Source organism: Chrysemys picta, chromosome 1, assembly GCF_011386835.1.
Source record: "Chrysemys picta bellii isolate R12L10 chromosome 1, ASM1138683v2, whole genome shotgun sequence".
Classification (NCBI taxonomy): Eukaryota; Metazoa; Chordata; order Testudines; family Emydidae; genus Chrysemys; species Chrysemys picta.
This window is the reverse complement of record NC_088791.1, coordinates 80,456,957-80,473,084: the sequence shown is the minus strand read 5'-3', so window position 1 is coordinate 80,473,084 and position 16,128 is coordinate 80,456,957. Positions and strand designations below refer to the sequence as shown.

General features: G+C 38.7%; 1 protein-coding gene across 11 annotated transcripts in view; it reads left to right on the top strand.

Annotated features, from left to right (window-relative positions):
• Window positions 1-16,128, top strand: part of ATP2B1 (ATPase plasma membrane Ca2+ transporting 1) — a 105,074-nt gene that overhangs the window by 7,326 nt on the left and 81,620 nt on the right. For 2 of the 11 annotated variants that reach the window (XM_065560300.1, XM_065560347.1), the window contains exon 2: window positions 6,768-6,870. The exons of the other annotated variants lie outside the window; for them this stretch is intronic. The gene's annotated coding sequence lies outside the window, so the exon portion shown is untranslated. The remainder of the gene's footprint in view (window positions 1-6,767; window positions 6,871-16,128) is intronic. 11 annotated transcript variants of the gene reach the window in all.

The following is a 16,128-nucleotide window of genomic DNA, read 5'->3' as shown; positions in this document are numbered from 1 at the left end:
GTGAATAGAGGCATGGTCCTTCACCTGTGAAGATGTGTCAAGAACTTGATACCTTCAGTATTGTCACTTACAGGTGGAATACTTTTTATATCACTGAGAGGGATGTGATGTTAACTCCAAGGTATGTGTAGGAGATACCTACCACCCTCAGAAACACTTCCATGGAACCTGTAATCTGCTACCCTAGCTTGTGCCCTTACACTTTCACTTAAAGATAAGGTGGCAGGAGAGAATACTACATTATTCAGTTGTGATCACCTGGTGTACAGTATCTGATCTATGGATCAGGGACCTTATTTGCTCCACATTCTTACAGCGCTGAACAGAAACACTTGACAGACAACTTTTCATTACTGTTTGCATTTAAAAAGAGAGGGGGTCATTTGGGCACTGTTGCTTTATGTTGCTATCAGGCTCTCAAGTTGTTAGGATCCAGATGCTGAAAGGTCATGTTGGTCTTTTGTCTTATTCAGATCTTATGGCTCTTCTTCACTGAAATATCCCCCATACTTGCATTCCACTTAATTGACTTTTGGCTTGTTAGACTTTTTAGATGTGCTGTAAGTGATGCTTGAAGGAACGTAGTTAAATATAGGGTTTTGTGCTGAATAACTTAAAGAACCTTGGTACATAGGTGACTTTGAATGTGTAAAAGCATGTCATGTCAGAGGTGTAGCCAGACCATAACTGCGTGAGTGGAGCTGCCCCATGGGGCAGGAGCTGCTGCTGCAGAGTGAGGTGCAGAGTGGGCTTAGTCTCTTGGCCTTGGCCTCTCCTCTGCACTGGACTGGGAGAAGTGTAAGTTTGCTTAGGGCCCAGTGATGGGTTATTGCGGCCTTTCTCCTAATATCTCTATTTTAAAAAAAGATAGGCCATGCTTTTTTTCCTATAGCTGTTGGTAGTCTTCAGTGACAGCAGTGTTTTATCAGAGGTTTGAAGCTGGTGTACAGAGACTTCTGGCATAATGTAATCTCCCCTTTTAGGTTAAAGGCTGGTATGAGGCAATTTGTTAAATATCTGTTTGAATGCCTTGGATCTGCTTGGCCTTTGTCAATAAGGAAAAAATACTGACCTTGCTATAGCATAGACTGCATTGGTTGTGTTGGTAGATCCTCTTCTGCTAATGTATTGAGATCAGGTGTCAGTGCTGATGTTAGGGCTGTCTGTTCTATCTATTCAATCTCAACTATGAGAGAGTTCCTTTTCCTGCAAATGCTAGTGTAGATGGGGCTGCCTTTAAGTGTCTTAATTCTAATCTTGCATCTCTGCAGAAAGCTTTTTGGTAACTAATCTTCTGCCCGAGGGTTCTTGGGAGGGGTTGTCCAGGGTCCTCTCTTTCTTCCTCTCTTCTTTAGAAGTGTGCAAATATTCATTAGGAGCATTAGCAAGTAGACCTAGGTGAATAATTTTTTATTTTATTTTTTCAGTTTGCTCACAGTTCCAGAAATCAAAGTTTCATTTTTGGGATGTACCAACACCTGTGTGTGTGTGTGTGTGTGTGTGTAAACTTCCAATAAATCAGAAAACATATAGTTTGAGCAGACTTGAAATTTTTGGTTTCAATTTCAGGCACTCTGCTAAATGCAAAAGAGGATTAGATTCACACAATGGCTGGAGGGCAAAGGGGTGATTTCCTTATAAGTGTTAGCCCGGTGTTTAGGGTACTCACCTAGGGTGCAGATGGGGGACAGAGGCATTTTCCCCCCCTTCTGCCTGATATGGAGAAGAAATTTGAACTTGGGTTTCCCACAATGCAAGAGACTACCCTAGCCATTGAGCTATGGGATGGTCTGGTGAGGATCTTCCTCAGTTTCTCCTGTTGAAGCTGTTCCTCTTTCCTTGGCCAAATGATTTGTCACTCATGACGAATACTGTGAATTGCCCCATGAATGGTCCATGTTTATAGTCAGGAACAGCTTCTCATGAGGGATTGAGGATCCTCCACCCTCTCTCCCCCCCCCGCCCCGAATAACCCATAGCTTGGTGGCTATCGCACTCTCCTGCAGTATGAGAGACCCAAGTTCAAATCGCCATATCTGACAAATGGAGGAATCTAACCTGGGCCTTCCATGTTCCTGGTGAGGCACCTAATCACTTGGCTAAAACTCATGAGGCTTGCTCTAGCATCTTCTCAGCAGGTCACTTGGTGATTCCAGCCCATAAAATCAGAATTTCAGTAATGTAAAAAACTGTTTTGTGTTGACACTACTGAAACAGTTTTGATGAAACTGCAAAAAAATTTAAAATATTTGGCAAATCTGACATAAATGAATTTACTGATAGTTTTAGGTTTATTGAAGCTTTTTTTCCCCCCCAGCCAACAAATTACTTGCTGAAAAAGATCTCATCCAGCTCTATTGGTAAAGAGACATTAAATACAGTATTAAGGTGCAGCTCTACCTCACCAACCCAGTCAGCTGTCAAATGCTTTCTACAATGGTAGACATTTGGATATACTGTAGTAAGGGCTTGCTGTCTGAAAGTCAGTTTGGAGAAGACTAAACTGATGTTAGTAGGCTAGGGAAGCAAGTGAAGATACGGCAAATTGTTAATGCCCTTTCCTACAATTACTTATATCTACCGTCTCAGATAGTTAAGTAAAGCAGAGCCCAGGGTAGACTTAATATACATATGGCCAGGAGTTAATCAGTTTCTCCTGGGAACCACTGCTACAGTGTTCCATCCTGTAGTCACCTCACAATTAAACTAATGCAGTGTGCATAGGGCTGCTGATTCATTTAGTATTCTTTGGTAGAATGGGGCTGGCTCATAATTTTCAAACTTAAATAATTTTTTTTCTATTGGATCAAGTATGAAATGGTCTCAAGAGCATATTGTTTTATTTGTGTTACAGGAATGCCTGAAGAGTCTGTGTGTGAGAGAAGGAGGGGTAAGGGGTCATCAGTGTTATGTAAAACTTACATTGCCCCATAACTTCTATTGCATTGAGGAATTTAATTAAAATATACATAACTCTTACAGAAGTTTCTTGGGTGGTTGGACAGGGATAGTTAGGGTTCTTAAAAGCTGGGAAGATATGGGAGGTAGTTGTAGGTTTCGGAGATAAACGCTGTCTGGATGTTAAAATGCTCTGTAAAAAAAAAAAAGTAGTTAATGTTGACACAAACTTGCATATTTTATGTTAGAATAAAAACCTCATTGAGATGAATGGCAGCAGTTAATATCTTAGCTATTGTTTCAGGCTGCTTCCAGACTTGCACTGGTTTTAGACCGTTTAACTTCTTCTTTTTTTTTTTTTTTTTAAACTGGGGAAAACACTGGTGCATACTCTTATTTTGATTTAAATCTGGTTTTCTTCAGTTTAAGTAGATGAAATACAGAGTTAATCTGGTTTAAACTAAAATATATCTACATGACCCCTTGCTTTGGTTGAACTAAACTGATTTAAGGTAACACCTTTAAAATAAACTGAAGCTTATTCATGTATGCAAGACTATTGTCTAATCTAAGAAAGTTGCACTGGTTTAACTTGTTTTAAATGTATTTAAATTTATCTAATTAAATCAGTGTGAACTTAAACAAACTTAACCCTTACTAAAAAAAGAAGAACAGGAGTACTTGTGGCACCTTAGAGACGAACAAATTTATTAGAGCATAAGCTTTCGTGGACTACAGCCCACTTCTTCAGATGCATATAGAATGGAACATATATTGAGGAGATATATATACACACATACAGAGAGCATAAACAGGTGGGAGTTGTCTTACCAACTCTGAGAGGCCAATTAATTAAGAGAAAAAAAACTTAACCCTTACTGAACATGTTAAAACAATTGAAGCAAGAATTAAATCTGTTTTAGATTTTAAAATCATTTGTCTAGTTAAACCAGCACAACTCTTCTAGAATAGACGAGGCCTTAGGCAGACATCACTGACTTGGCTCACATTTGCAACTCTTTTTGTTTTTCTGCACAACCATAAGGTTTGGAAACTCAAACGAAAGCTTGAGTTCTGGTGTGAAATTCTGTGCTAAGGGGTGTATTTAGATAGCTAAGTGGATGCAAATAACAAGGAACTTGGGTCTTAAGTTTTTAAATTGAAGTGGTGTGGAGTGTAAATCCTGCTTGCTAAGGAGTTTCTCACCATATGTATGACATTGGTTGTCTTTTGAGCTGCGCCAGTCTATATCTTTATCTATAAATTACCGAATGATCAAAGGCTAGCATATGTGAGAGGTTCTTTCTGTCCTTGCCATTCTGATGCAGTTGTGGTCAGTAGAGACACTCAAGCTGGAGGCCCCAGACCAGACATTGAAAGAAAAGAGGGTTAGGAGAGGACTATTGGCACTCATTTCTGGTACTCCTTTTTTCCTTCATCCCTATCCTTAGTCTGAAGTAGCCCTGATCATTCATCCTTCAGGGTATTCTGCAAAGCCTGTCTCTCTCTTCCCAGGATTTTAAGGAATGGACACAATGAGAGTTGATATTTGTGGTGGTGGTTTTTGCAAGTGAGCAGTTGACTTTGCAGTCTACTCTGTTTATGATTGCACTCAATGCTATGTCAAAGGGAACCCTGGATAGGAACTTTGTACTTCCTACACTCAAACAGTCTAAGGTTGCCTAAGATGGAAAATTTAAAACAAAAATACTATGCTAATTTCAGCTACCCTCAAAGCACAGGAAATCCGCTTCAGATGGAGAAGTGCTACTGATGGGGGCTTGAAGGGGAATCTTCAAGTTTCTAAAAGGGTATTACAATGCCTTTTTTTAGCATGTGGGCTAGTCAATCTAAAACTATTTTTTTTTAAATATATTTGTATTTGGGGAATCTTTATGAAGCTCTTCTCTTCTAAACTTCATGAGCTAAAAACTAGAGAGGTAAGACAAAATAAGAGTTTGTAAGCATACTGAATTTTGTGTATATAAAATTCAGTACATTGGGTAAATATGCCGTTTACTCCTATAGTTATATGCAAGAAGGTAGTAGGGTAGTATTAGTTTGATTAGATTGTTGTAAGTTAAGGCTTCTCTACATTTACAGTGCTGCTGTAGTAGTGAAGATGGCATGTATGCCGACGGGTTCCCATGGGCATAGGTACTCCACCTCCTTGAGAGGCAGTAGTTATGTTGACAGGAGGAGCCCTCACATCAACATAGTGCTGTCTAAACTGGGGCTTAGATGGGTATACTTTTCCACACCCTTGAGCAATGTAGTTACACCGACATAAGTTGGTAGTGGTAGACCACATCTGAGTTTGACAGCTGTTTCACTGAGGAATCTGCTTCAAGCTCTTTAATTGCTCAGCTACTTTTACAACAAGGTAAATATGCCACTGTAGGACATTTTTATTTATTTTAACCCTTGCTTATGCTCCAAGTATCTAAGAAACTGGTTTTGGTTTGCGGCTGCTAATATAATTGCATAGACCTTACTAATAGTCTAGATGTTAATCAAGGTGTATTGTGTTCTGGGTTTAAAAAAATAAGACAGTCAAACATCTAGCTAGCAGTGAAGACAATGTGAAGTTGGCTATAAAGCAGTTTTTTGTGATCTTACTAACCTGTTAGTGATTACCTGTAAAAAATAGTGTATGTACTTGGAGTGTGCTCTTGAATACTTACTTCAAATTTTAAGGCTCTCAAGTGAGAACTTTAAACAGCACTTCATGAACTGCTACCAGTAGTAGTAAAATCTTTTTCCAAGTAGGTGAAATGTGCCCAAAACTTCAGTTAGTGAGGGCAGCAGGTATTTGCTTATATGTCCACTCTTACCGGGTGAATATATCACCAAAGTGTGTGCTAATTCCTGTTATCTTGAAGCAGTTTGGCAGACAGCATTAATTAACTGAATAAATAGGTTATCCTCTGTCACTTAGCATCCTGTGTATATGAAACTCTGTCATTGTTATCCGTTCTGCCTGTACTGAAAACTGTTGGGTATAAAATATTTGGCTTCATGTATACTTAATCAGAACTTCTGTTTCTATGCAGTCAAAATAGTGAAAACTCACAGGTAAGAGAGTGGTCCCTTTGGTCTCTCTGAAAGTAAAAATATTTTAGTAATTTTTCACTCTCATTTAGCCATTTCAAAGGCACTCAAGACTTTCAATGCAAAACTGATCTGCCTTTTTATTCCTATCTCATCACCTGTCCCTTTTGACACACATCTGCTCAACTTTATGTGAGGAAACCTACAATAACTAAAACCAGTTTTAAAATCAATTTCTGTATTTAAACAAGATCACTATATTTTTGCAGTGGTTGTTCTTTAAATTTACAATTGTATCAGATTAACAGTGCAAAAATCAGCATGAATGTCCTGGTGTTGTCTACATACAAATTTGAACCAGTTTAACTAAAAAGTGTGGTTTTAAGGTTAAACCTCTGCAACCTTTGTATCCTTGAGGAAGGATGCAAGGGAATAGATCAGTTTCAAGTTTTCAAGCATAGCTTATTAATTTGTGTGATTGAAATTCCAATAATTAATAAATACTTTCTACAACATTCTCTTCACTGCTAAAAAGAGGAAGAGGGACTGGAGACTATCATGGCAGATAACTTATCCCTGTATGTATAAAGGACTTTGTGGCATCAACTGTTTTCTGGTTTGTTTTTTTTTCCTCCCTCCCTCTTGTACTAATTACCACTGAGTGTTTATGCTGTAAAACAGCAATAAATGGTTAACTGTGTACATGAGAAATAGTCAAGTTTAAAATCTGAACACTAAGAAAACTGCAGGTTCCAAATTCAGACTATAAGTCTTTTTTCTAAAACTCTAGAAATGTTTTCATGACTCTTTTATTTCAGTTTCAGAACTTGTATGAATTATCTGCATAAGATGAAAGAATGTCCTCATAGATTGATACTGAAAATTCTCAAAGCATTAATTTGGAGAAACACACAACAGCAAGTATATAGATTTTTGATATTTGAAAAGGATCTGTATTTTAATAGAAAACCGTAATGAATTTCCTGGAAAAAAACACTAAGGATCTGGTCTTTAATTCAAATCCCTCTGCTTTTTGCAGCCCGAACACTACAGAATGGTAATGCAAAAGAATCAGAATATGAAATTTTTCTCTGTGAGCTGGAAGGGGAGGGGCGCATAAATACTAGGTCTGTCAAGCGATTAAAAAAATTAATCACGCGATTAATCGCACTGTTAATAGAATACCATTTATTTAAATATTTTTGGATGTTTTCTACATTTTCAAATATATTGATTTCAATTACAACACAGAATACAAAGTGTACAGTACCCACTGTATATTTTTTATTACAAATATTTGCACTATAAAAAACAAAATACAAGTTCTGTAGTGCAATCTCTTTATAATGAAAGTTGAACTTACAAAGTAGAATTATGTACAAAAAGTAACTGCATTCAAAAATAAAATAAAATTTAAACTTTAGAACCTACAAATTCACTCAGTCCTACTTCAGCCAATCACTCAGACAAACAAGATTTGTTACAATTTGCAGGAGATACTGCTGCCCACGTCTTGTTTACAGTGTCACCTGAAAGTGAGAACAAATGTTCTGATGGCACTGTTGTAGCCAGCATCGCAAGATATTTACATGCCAGATGTGCTAAAGATTCATATGTCCCTTCATGCTTCAAACATCATTCCAGAAGACCTGCATCCATGCTGATGATCGTTTCTGCTCGATAACGATGTAAAGCAGCACGGATTGACGCATATTCATTTTCCTCATCTGAGTCAGATGCCACCAGCAGAAGATTGATTTTCTTCTTTGGTGGTTCGGGTTCTGTAGCTTCCGCGTCGTAGTGTTGCTCTTTTAAGACAGCTGAAAGCATGCTCCACGCCTCGTCCCTCTCAGATTTTGGAAGGCACTTCAGATTCTTAAACCTTGGGTCAAGTGCAGTATCTATCCTTAGAAATCTCACATTGGTACCTTCTTTGCATTTTGTCAAATCTGCTGTGAAAGTGTTCTTAAAATGAACATATGCTGGGTCATCGTCCGAGACTGCTATAACATGAAATTATATAGCAGAATGTGGGTAAACCCGAACAGGAGACATACAATTCTCCCACAAGGAGTTCAGTCAAAAATGTTAACATATTATTTTAAATGAGCATCATCAGCATGGAAGCATGTCGTCTGGAATGTTGCCGAAGCATGAAGGTGCATATGAATGTTTAGCACATCTGGCACATAAATATCTTGCAACTCTGGCTACAGAAGTGCCATGCAAACACCTGTTCTCACTTTCAGGTGACATTGTAAATAAGAAGCGGTCAGCAGTATCTTCTGTAAATGTAAATAAACTTGTTTGTCTTAGCAATTGGCTGAACAAGAAGTAGGACTGAATGAACTTGTAGGCTCTAAAGTTTCACGTTATTTTGTTTGTGTTTTTATGTAACAAAAAATCTACATTTGTAAGTTATGCTTTCACAATCGAGATTGCGCTACAGTACTTGTATGAGGTGAATTGAAAAAATACTATTTCTTTTATCATTTTTACAGTGCAGATATTTAGAATAAAAAAAGTGAGCACTGTACACTTAATATTCTGTGTTGTAATAGAAATCAATATATTTGAAAATGTAGAAAAACATCCAAAATATTAAATAGAATACCAATTGAAATTTATTAAACAGTGCAATTAATTGCGATTATTTATTTTTTTGAATTTTTTGAATCGCCTGAGTTAACTGCGATTAATCGGCAGCCCTAATAAATACTTATGTTTGAGTCTTGCATTTATAATCTACTGTGTGAACTCAAGGGATTTTTAAATTACCTTTAACACAATGGTTTTCAAACTTTGTGTTAATGATTCCTTTCACACAGCAAGAATCTGTGTGACCCTCACCCCAATAAAAAATGGGGTAATTTAATGGGAGCTCAGAGCTGACTGCTCACAACCCCCATGTAATCACTTTGCAACTCCCTAAGTAGTCATGACCCCCAGTTTGAGAACCACTGGTTTAACGTGATAGTCTTCCTAAGTAACTTGCTGCCTCTCTTTTTTTAAAAGGTAAAGCAAGTTTGGAAAACTATTGGCCATCACCAAGACAACCAAAATGCACTGCTCACTGGGTGCAAGCTGCTGACCTATGAATACCAATATGGAGAAAAGAATTATTCTGTATAAACCCTGTTGTATGCTGGATATCAGTGTTTAAAAAAAAATCAATGACTTGTCTTCTTGATGTATTATTTCAAGTTCCTTTGTGGCTCAGCAAGTCACTGTGCCACATGCTAGGGAGATGGTATGATCATGTATGCACATTCTCTAAAATGGAACAGGACTGGCATATTGGAGGCATTTCTTATGAGGAAATGGGAAGATATTAATTCTTTCTGCCCTAAGTTGCAGGTGATAGCTAAATAAGTCACACAGTATTTAAGTTCCAGTCAGATCAGTGCATTACCCTGCCCGTGATACAACACAGATTAATTCTGAAATACAGATCTTCTGTCTAAAATTTTCTAGCCAAATAACTAATGGGACAACAGGACTTGAAATTTTGGTTGTCTTTGGTAAAGTCATCTTACAGAAGCTTGTAAGGAACCTGTCTTCATTAATAAAGGTAACTTCTTATTCATTCATAATGCACGACAACGACCTGAAAAGGACATGAGCAACTGGGATACTGGTGTGGTTAAAAACCCTAGGTAAACGTTATTTAACCTTTACTAAATTCCATTCTGGCAATGTTCCTTTTATCTTATTTTCTTAAAACATCTAAACTACTTTTAGTTCTCACTTCCATGCAATACAGAGTTTCTCTTTCACTGATGCTGTTTGACAGATCCATGCAAATAGGAGAGCTGACTGCATACGTTTTCTTCAAAAGTTAGAGCAAAAATAAAAACATCTTTCTGATCTCAGTTGCAGTAACTTTGTTTTGCTTTTAAGCCTGAATTGTTCTTGTCTCCAACTGTTTATATATGTTTTGTCTCCAGTTACTCAACTGGCTTGTGTTGTCTGTTTTGCTGATCAAATAGATGACATTGGTTTACTTGTTCATCCTATCTATACTAGACATAGAATGTCACTGCTCTGTAGAATACATCTCCATCTCCACCTCCCGTCTGCTCATTCCTGAATTTAATGTTCGCTTATGATTCTAGTACCACAATTCTGGTCAGTAGTACTATTCTGTACTGCTTCTCATCAGATACACATCCTGATGCGTGCAAAGACACTTGTAATGAAACTGTTGCCATAGTGTCTGTTCCACAATGATTGCATGACATTTTCACACCGAGATTGGTGTGGTTGTGTTTTGTTTTTTTGAGGGGAGTAGACTACCTGAAAAAATAAGAAAATATTGTTTTATATACATTTTAAACTAAGACTTTCAAAAGTGACTAGTGACTCTTTTTGAATGTACAACCTGAGTGGTCTTAAGTGGGCTTTGCTTTCCAGACAAGGCTGCAAAACCGTCCCTTGACAATGAGGCCTTGCTAATGTGTCTTATGCTGCTCGCGTCACTGGTCATTCTTGAAAATCTTGCCTTAAATTCTTTATTTGACTGAACACCCCTTGTGGAAGGAATGAAGAACCATCTAAAATATTTAGTTCTCTGTCAAGGTAGCCTCTGCATGTTTTCACTTGTGGAGTCAAGACATCTGAGATTCCAGAATCATCTAGAGAGCAATGTTTGTAGCCACGCTCCCCTCCCCAACACAGGGTTTCGAGAGTATAAAAGGAGAGGCATTTGAGGCCACCCCAATTCCTTCTGACTGCTGAAGTGTAGCAAGTTTGGGTTGTGTGGCGGTGTCTAGTACTATTTACTGGAAACCAAAGACCTGCTTGTCATAGTGGTTATGCCTCACATAAGTGGCATGCAAGTCCTTGCGTCTGTCTAGGTTAATGAGGTTCAGCGGTGGGCATTTAGCATGATTGAGTGGCTTTTTGCAGTCAAAGTGGTTCTTTGGTGTGATGGTCCCCAGATTCTTATAGGTTGACAGTCTGTCACAGACTCAACACTGACTCTGGAAAAGCAGACCTCTAAGACTTCCTCTTTCTTCTGACCTTCCTATTTTATGAATAGTTCTAGTGCCTGCATCAGCTGTTTCTAGGCTTCCCAAACAGAAGTTATGTGAAACAGACACAGGTGTAATGCTAAATATGTTAGCAAAACTTCTTTACAGTAGTGTTGAAATTACTTGGTAAAGTTTTGAACAGCAGCGTTAAGAGAAGCACTAGATCTGTTCAGCTGCAGCTATGAAAAGACGAAAGTTTCAGTGGCTTTCATTTGGAAAGGCTCTTTCCCCTCAAACCATAATAATAGATATGCCACATATTGGAATGCACGTACATGACACCAATTGCCAGACTTCACCAGCAGCCTTTACATCTCTGTCTCAGGTCAGTTTAGTCTGACCTGACACCAGATGAACAAGGTCATAGTTCCGCAGAATATAATATTAAAGCTGAATTGGTATCTACACCCTAAAACATGCAAAGCAGAGTACCATTCTCAGCTGGGTTCTGGCATTGATCAGGTACATTGGGCACAAGTTGGAGAGACCACCTGGACCAGCTACAGATGCAAGGAACCTGGTCCCCAGAAGACGAGCCTCCACACAAACATCCTCAGTTTACAGCCATCAGGCTAGCTGCCCACCTTCCTGAATGTAGGTCATTTCCCTGCCCCCAAGGACTTCATGGGAAGGGGGATCTATTGAGGGGCATTGTGATTAGGATGTTATCTGTACTCTGTTGCTTTAGCTTTTAAGTAAAACAGCAATGTTATTAAAATCTTGTGCAAAGTATCTGTTACACTTACCATATGCCTCCTGAGAGAGTTAAACTGTAAACCAGAGGTCTCTCACATTTGGGTGGAATTCTGGGAGAGGACTTATTAAAGTTACTGGGACATTTTAGGGATTGGGGTGGGAGGGCAGTCGGCATTAGTCCTGGCAGCCTTAGGCAGGTGGGTTGAGGGGCTCCACTTCCATGAAGGGGTAACAGATGCCAGGTTGGTGCCCAGGAAATGTGCCAGGGAAGGAAACAATGCTGCAGCATGCTGAGACCCTGGAAGCTTAAAACACCCACAGACCCAGCAGCTGGGTTCCTCATAGCAAACTAGTGAGTTTGTGAGATGGGTTGCTCAACTGGGACTTGACAAGTGGTCTGAGTCTGACCCAAAGTAATCAGTAAACTTTGATTCTTCCTAAAACCCCACTGAAGTGAGGAAACTTACCTTTATTTCACTGACTGAACCAAACGGTTCAAATTGTCTCCTTAGAATTCCTGGCTACAAATAACTAAAGGTCAGGCTACTTCATAATAGGATATCAAAATGGATTACACAATGTATATCACATTACCTGTTGGCAGTACCTCCTTCCCCTTCCCCCAAAAAAGAAGCATGGAGTGAGTTCTACAGCACACTCACCTTCTGGAAGAGAAGGATGTTGCTTATCTGCCACCATGCAGATCTCAATGTGAGGTAACCCACTGAGCTTTGTCAAACACTTTGCCTTGGACTCGCCAGTCAGCTGCTAAGTTTGGGAGCACAGTACTACAACTGCTGTTTGATGCATGTAGAACTCATTATCCCCACCATCGGGGGGATATGGCTTGCCAGTTGCCTACAATGGGATCTACAGCCATACTCTAAGAGAATGATTAACTGCTCTATATTAACTATGATTCTTTGAAATGTATTTGGTGTGGATCCCACGCCCTGCTGTCCATCGCTGCTTTTCAAAGGAATGAGCAAAGCAGGATTTGAATTGCAACGGAACTGAGGAGAGTTGTGGCTGCTCTGTCCTTATGGCCTCATGGGAACGTGAAGAGACACAAGGTAGATGTACAGCCTTAAAGGACACTCTTTGAGATTCTGATCTCATACCTGAGGTGTACGTGCACATGCACCTACAGTAGGATTCACACTGACTACAGCATCTTGAATCACAGTTACTATAGGGTAAGTAACCATTGCTTCCTTAGTGGCCACAAAGTGTATTGGCAGAATCTCACAAATGATTCCACTTGTGTCTTGTCTTCACAGGGGTGGGGAAGGTGTGTTAATTCAAGTCATCTAGTGAAGATGAAGCAGTTAGTCATTTTCACACAAGTTAGCAGGTTGAAAATGACATAATTGCCTAGCCTTTATTAGGATTTTACACTGTACTAACTTGACTTAATACTAGGATTTTTGGTTAAAAGGAATTTGGATCACTGGAATTGTACTGTAGTATCAAGTGTGAAAGGTGAAATGTAGAAAAGTGAATTTTTAACTACTGAATTATTTTCAATTTAAAAATCCAAATATAATAATCTTAAAATCAAGGGTTTAAAAAAAAAAACCTGTCACAAAGTTTAAATTTGATTGTAATGAAGGAATTCTGCAGTGCTTTAAAAAAAAAATAAATAAAAAAGGCAAAGCAGAAGTTGCTAGCTCTCTTTTGATCCCGTTAAACTGTAGCTGTTAATCTCAATTTAAGCCAAAACTACTGTTTATTTTATAAGGCTCATTCATGCTAATACAGTTAAGGTCAGGTCAGTGCACTCACTATGCAAATTCTTATTTTCCAAGGTTTAATTCTTGTCTAGAAAAATTGCTGTCAGTCAACCTTAGTATACTATGTATTGGTGCATGAGGAAACTCTCTGCTTCATTTTTGACTGGTTAGTTACTGTAATATGCAATTATTTAGGTCCAAAATTTGTATATTTTTTTCTTACTTAACTGGGTCTCTATTTTTTTTTAATTCTCTATTTTCCTCTACTGATATTTAAAGCAACTGTATATGGAACTAGCAAAAACAATGTCTGTACTCCCTCTGCTGGCTTTGCAAAAATCAGTTAACTATCCATTGCATTAAGGGTGTGGTGACAACCACATTGCTGATGTGAAAAATGATCAACTACCTATTGTAAATTCTGATGTATTAAGAATGGTTATGGTGAGGAAGAGAAGCTGTTCTAATAGAGAATGAAATAGGCAAAGAAAATTAATGAGACAGTCTGCTAATTCTAGTTGAATACTAAAAATATTTCTTGACTGAGACATAATCAGGCTTGTAGTATAACACATCATAGCTGTCAGCTGACATTTTACAGCACAACTCACAGTTGCACCTTGTTTCTCACTTCATAAGCTTGTTGGAGGGAGTAAATGTTGCTCTTTTGTTCTTTTGCTTATTCACGTTGTTCCACCCATCAGCTGATAAAAGGCACCGAAATCTTTCTCCTTGACCAGCAACACATCTTCTTCTTTACTAGATAGTGAAAAGATGTTTCAGGGACTGGGTGCTACAATAGACTTTTGAACAGATTCAATTTGGTGGTGTCTTTTCTCTTGAGAACACACCACCCAGGAAGACACATCTTGTATGGAGCATGCATGGTACAGAGCCAACGATCACTGTCCCTGTTCCCTCTTCAGCTGAATCCAAATACCATGCCGATCTCAAATTAATTTGTTTTGTTCTCTGGAAGGCAGTCACTCTCTTCCTGCTTTACGTGAGGCAGCCAGGACTGCGCAGGTAGGCTACAATGCTCCAGTGAGCATTCCGCAGTGAGAGGGGCATATCCTTTTGATTGGAAAAAAGAACAGGAGTACTTGTGGCACCTTACAGACTAACACAGTTATTTTGAGCTTAAGCTTTCGTGCGCTACAGCCTACTTCATCAGATGCATAGAATGGAACATATAGTAAGAAGACACACACACACAACATGAAAAGGTGGAAGTTGCCATACCAACTCTAAGAGGCTAATTAATTAAGATGAGCTATTATCAGCAGGAGAAAAACGTTTGTAGGGATAATCAAGATGGCCCATTTCAGACAGTTGACAAAAAAGTTTTCCTCTGCCTGAGAGGGAACAGGCAGGAAACTGTCCAGACCATGGATGGAAACAAGTTGTAAGTTCTCAGTGTTGCAATTTACACTCCTTCCCATCTGCATTACTGTCGTCAATGGAGGACATGGGCTCAGCCAAAGAACTCACTCTGCTGTCACTTAGTCTTCTCCAGCTTGGATGCAGGAGATTTCTCTTGGCACAGAGACTCTGATCATGAGAGGGTAAACAAATATTTACCCTCAGTACAGAAGGGAAGGATATCAAATACTTGTGATCAAAGAGCAGTTGACTCTTATGGAGCCACAAGTCCTGGCAATGCTGGAATTCCTCAGATTAAGTTAATTTATTAAATTTTTGGGGGTGAATTTCTAGCTAGAAAAGTTTTCTAATGTGGTTAGTTAACAAACTTGCTGACTTGTGTAACATAGACCATAAAACTTCAATCTCAGTCTTCCAAGTAGTCAACAGTAGCTGCAAGTTCTCAGTCCTTGTGAAAATCCTGCCATTTAATATTTCTAGGAATGTTTAGCATAGTAACTTAGTAATATAGAATTCTTAATTCTTTATTACTAAGTCTTTCAGGGTTCCCACTAATGAATGGGTGAGAAGGCTGTCTACATGGTTCCATCACTTTCAGCTCTCCTTTAACTTACTCTCAACTTGTCTGTTAAGAATAACAAAGCCCTCTGAAGCAATTCTACATATTTAAAAGAAGTGGTGATTCTTCCTTTGATTGTTTCCAGATCTGTACCTTTTTTGTTAAGGTGTATCATTACTACCTTTACAAAAACTTACCACTATCTCAGACAAGAACTATAGTGTAAACAGTTTTGGCATCAAAAATCAGTCAGATGCTTAATGTGTACATGAGGCAACACTTTTTCACAGTTGACTGTACCATGTTGTGCAAAATTACATTGTAGTTCTGGTGTGGCACTCTTCTGGGAGGACCATCTAGGCCTAGCAAGATCAAGAAGAGGTCAATTTGTTGGCCATATACCATCTCCCTGCCTCTTGCACATATTGCTGAGGCTATCACTTAATTACACAACTGTCTTGAGGTACTTATTTCTTGTCTTCCAATCCTGATGAAACCGTATTGCTCAACAAACAAAGCTGTTTGGGTAGAGGATTGGTTTAAATTAGGAATCAGACTGAGTACTGACCATTCCTATGTGAGTAATCTTTTATCAGTTCATTTTTCCAGTAATGAGCTAGAAGATGAAATATTGTTGACTGCTAGAGGGGGAAGCATTAGAGCACATGGTGAGGGTGGGGGAAATTGATATTGAACAGAAGTAAAATGTAAATGTGGCTTTATATCTGTTCTGAAAGTTATTTGATTTCCCTTCCCCCTCTCCCCCCACAATCAG